Source organism: Myotis brandtii, unplaced genomic scaffold (assembly GCF_000412655.1).
Source record: "Myotis brandtii unplaced genomic scaffold, ASM41265v1 scaffold977, whole genome shotgun sequence".
NCBI lineage: Eukaryota > Metazoa > Chordata > Mammalia > Chiroptera > Vespertilionidae > Myotis > Myotis brandtii.
In genome coordinates this window covers 381252-386560 of record NW_005372062.1, presented here as the reverse complement: position 1 = coordinate 386560, position 5309 = coordinate 381252, and positions in this window count along the sequence as shown.

Genomic DNA, 5309 nt, shown 5'->3' with positions numbered 1-5309 from the left:
TCTAAGTATGCAGCAGTGCTTCTAGTCCTCTTCATTGCTAAGGCAAATATATGGGAGAACAGAGATATGGGGAATATGGATGGACCAATACAGATAGTAAGGCTTGAAGCATGCATGTAAGGGAATAAGATGTGCTAAATGGGCTGCTCAAGGGACCCTTTTCTTTCTTGGTATATATTACCCAGATTAATTCTTTATCTCCCATTTGAAAGTACAGGCTCCAGAGCAGAAATTTTCCTCACATAGGTCACCGGGACATATTGAGTATTATCAACTGGATTGTATAGAGTAATAAACTAAGGCATCAAGTGGTGACAGATTCTCCATGTCATCTGGTAAGCCATCACTATGTCTCAAAGCCCTGAGGTGCTCATCTTGGCTGAACAGCTCTTGCTGTGACACGTTAGGCATATTCTAATGAAAAATCAAACTTAAAATCCCAGCACAGCTAATCAAAATGTTGAACTTTGTAGAGAAGAGCAAGACGAGGGGGGATATTTTACTTTTCAGGTAAGGATTACTTAAGGGTGGTTTCTTGCAGATTCCAGAACCTGACTGTGCTAACATATTTTAAAAAGAGAGAGAAAAAAGGAATAATCAGTCTCAGGGAGCAGGCACATGCAAACTAAACTCATATTGATTAAACTTTTGTGCCACTTTAGAAATGTGAATTTTAACTGCCTAGTAGACTAGCAATATAGAGTCACATAATGTCTAAACCGAAAATTATTTAATTATCATATTTAATTTTTCTAATTTTATAAAGAAAAAAACTGACACAAGGAAAGGGAATATGATTTGTGCAAAGTTACAGAGCTAGTTGGTGGCAGGACTGGAGAAAAAACTAAAAATTGATGATTTATAAGTCAGTGAAATAAACTGTAAGCTATTATCAAGTCAACATGTATTTATGGAGCACCTAATATGAATCAAACACAGTAAGTCACAAGCAGAAAAATGTCATGAGTGGCTAACTGCAGCACTCTGACATTATCATTTTCCTGATGAAGGACCAGCAGCTGACTAGCTTTTCTGAGTAACCCAAGTATTACTTTAAATCAAGCTTCTTATCAACTTATCCTTTTAAGTCATTTGAAGACATCTCTTCTCAAATTTGGATGATACCAACAAAACATATTTTTCACATCCTTCTCATCCTTTTCTTGGTAGCAATGCGATATTTCTGATATGTTGATTTTTTTAGTCTCTTCTTGTCTTTGGTATTGTGAAGTATCTGTCATCCATCCTAAAGGGCCAGTATTTAATTGTATCTGATTGTATAGGGTGTCCCCAAATACAAATATATACATAGCTGCTACCTCAATTTTGAAAATGAAATGTATTTTAATAAACAATGTCTTTGTAATTAAAATAAATTAAAAAATAAAAACCTCTCTTCTCTATACAAGTACTGACTAATAGAAATATACTATAAGCTAGATATGTAATGTAAAAATTTCCAATAGCTACAATAAAAACATAAAGAGAAACCTATGAAATTAATTTCAGTAATATCTTTTATCTATCCCAAAATATCTAAAATATTACCATTTCAACATATAAACAATATATAAATTTAATGACATATTACCCATTATATTACTTATACTAAGCCTTCAAAATCCAGTGTGCATTAACACTTACAGCAAATCTCCATTTGAACTAACTACATGTCAAGTGTGCATTAGCCACGTGGCTAGTTCTAGTATTGAACATCACGGGTGCATATCATATACTTGAAAATTCAGTCCCTTGTGTATTTCTGAAAATTAAAATGCAACCCTAACATACTACATTCAATAGTCCCATAAATTATAAAAAGTGGAAAATGCATTTCCAGATAGAATCCTATGAACTTCAGTTAAGTGTCCCACTTCCTTTGATTATTCTACACCATGCCTGAGCACACCAGGTCACTGGAAAGGTTAAATGAAAAGAAGCAAAAAGAACATTAAAATAAAATGTTATATTACACTCAATAGGTTTTTAATGATTTCTGGCCTTCATTTATTCCAAGTCTTTATAATTGGGATTAAACATTATTTTCACAGTGGCAAGTCAGAACAGATAACAACAGGAATAGAGCCACTTTCTGTTAATACATTAGGGAGTAAACTGCCCATTCTAAATTAGGTGTTTTCCCCCAATATCACTGTCAAGACTAGTTTTTCATAAAAAGAACATCAATTTACATGGAAGGAATTACTAAACAGCCTAGAGGTTAGAAATACATTACCTGGTTAATAGATGTCCAATCTCTATAAACTTGAATAAATTCTGCCACAAAATTCAAATGCAACATACAATTATTATTTCTGAGCCCAGTGTTGACAGTTATTATTCAGCAATATAACAGAATCTTTCAAATGAGAACTTTCTAGAAAAATCTGTAATTTGTGGTCACAGTAACTATAAATCAATGAAATACTACAACAAATTTTAGACCTCAAGAAGACATAGCTTAATTTCAGGAGAAGATAGTTTCTGCAAAATCATTAAGACAAGTATCACATGATCTCATTCATATGTGGAATCTAATGAACAAAATAATCTGATGAACAAATAGATCCAGAGAGACATAGAAGCATGGAATAGACTGTTGAAACTCAGAGGGAAGGTAGGGGAGAGTGGGTGGGTGGGAAGAGATCAACCAATGAACTTGTATGAATATATGTATAACCCATAGTCACAGACAGTAGGGTGGTGAAGGCCTGGGGTGGGGAGTGGGAGTGAACTGGGAGAGGTCAAGGGGGAAAAAGGGGGACATATGTAATACTTTCAACAATAAAGATTTTTTTAAAGAATAAAAATAAAATAAAATAAAATACCCAATCTTTCTCCACTGCAAAAAACAGAGAATGATGTCAGAGGAATCTTAAATTCTTATATAAAAATTTTATGACATATTGTATCCAATTACCAATCACTAAAAAGCATCATAGAGTGAGATTTGACACTCAACCACTGAGCCACACTGGCTAGGCTGAGATAGTATTAAATTATACCTATATATTTTGACACAGACATTGAAACAATAAGAAAATAAATGTATACCAGCTTGCTCACAGTTCTCATCTCCAGAAATGAAATTACGTTTATTTCCCTTCTTTGTAGTCTTATGCATTTGCTACATTTAGAGCAATCAATATGTATTACTTTGGTAATCAGAAAAAATTATGCTATGTCACAAGTATAATTAAATAATAAACAATGAATGCCATAAACTTAATTTATTGTTATAGTAGTTCTTAATTATCCCTCTTTTTTCAACAATATGCTGGAAAATTCCAACTGGGTTCGATGAGAATGATAAAGGCCTGTGGGGAAGGGAAGAATTGTTTCATTTTCTATTTTTAATAATGGTGTCATAGATAATTTCGAATTTCTAGTTTATAAAACTAACATAAGTTGAATTTACCTAGGAATACAATTCATATATATGAGTTTAAATACATAAAATTAAAACTCTCATTTTAAACACATAAATAATTCAGATTATAATAATTCAGGATAGTTAATTTAAATCCTGAAGATTAAAACTCTTAATTTAAATAATGAAAATATGTTATTTCCACTAAAATATTGCAGCATTGTCCCTATAATGGGAAAAATAATAAATCAATGGCCTGGATCTGCTAAATATCTTACTGTGAATTAGATAAGTCAAATTTATCTCTATATCCTGTATCTAAATAGGGTCAGAAATTTATATAGATAAATGCATATGTTTCTATAGAGTAGCCTTCTAAAATATATCACCATTCAGCTCTAGCCAGTTTGGTTCAGTGGCTAGAGCATCAGCCTACAGACTAAAGGGTTCTGAGTTCAATTCTAATTAAGGGCACATGCCCTGGCTGTGGGCTCCATCCCCAGTGGGGGGCGTGCAAAAGGCAGCCGATCAATGATTCTCTCTCATCATTGATGTTTCTCTCTCTCCTTCTCCCTTCCTCTCTGAAATCAATAAAAATATATTTAAAATAAAATATATCACCATTCAAAGTTTATTTCCTGAGCAAGATATATTATCCTCAGGTGTAAAATGAGGGAGTTGGAATAAATTACCTATGATGACCCTTTAATAGGCAATTGTCAACCTACAGACACACCAGCTCTATGAATGAACCTACATTAATATTAATATTAAGTCAGGCCTTTTTAATGCAGTTTCAAAATACTAAAAAATACTTGTCCCCATGAAGTAATATGCTTCACCAATCTGACCCTATAACCACCTTAAACTATTCCTCCAATTTTAAAGCATACCAGCCTCATCCATAAGAATACCTCCTGCTCCAAAGAGACCATAATTCCCTTTAAAGAATCTCCTGTCATTTGCCATCTCACAAACATTTGAAAGGATTTCTTGGGCAGCATGACCTTAAGGGGCCATATACTAGATGTACTAATTTGCATCATCCTTTTATATTTTAGTTGTATAGAAAAATTTATACAGAGCCCTCATTTGCAAGTAAAGGATTGCATTCTGTTTTTTAGAAGTTTCTAAATGCTGCACCATTTACCACTTCCCATAATGTTATCAAAATATGTTATATTTGGTTTTTATTTCTGTATAGAAAAAAACTAAAACTGAAATCCATAAAAATACAGTCTAAATAAATTGCATTAAAATCTCTTGTTACATTTACATGAACACTATCATTAGTAATCCTATAATATAATTGTGACATGGATAATTTAATAAAATTAACATTTTTCCATTTAAAATGTTCTCCAGAATAAGAAGCCAATGCTTCCAAGTATATTTTAATAATTATTTCAATAATTAAATTAGAATTTCAAACACTACATCTCATAGGCACATTACCATTTAGTGAATTCATTATAAACATCACCACTATGACCACCAAAGGAACTAATAAACGACTATGTCTTTATCATTTCCCCAATAAAAGCTAAAATATACAGTTTTATCCCTTTCGTATATGATTTTTCTTTTTAGCTCAATCCAATAAATGAAGTGTTTAATCTTTCACTGTTGACAGATAATATAATTTAGGAAATATATATTTCTCTTTTTCTTTATTATACAACTAGTAGCCCAGTGCACGAAATTTGTACACATTAAAAGGGAACTAATTGCCCTAACCGGTTTGGCTCAGAGGATAGAGCATTGGCCTGCAGACTCAAGGGTCCCGGGTTTGATTCCGGTCAAGGGCATGTACCTTGGTTGTGGGCACATCCCCAGTGGGGAGCGTGCAGGAGGCAGCTGATCAATGTTTCTCTCTCATCGATGTTTCTAGCTCTCTATCCCTCTCCCTTCCTCTCTGTAAAAAAATCAATAAAATATA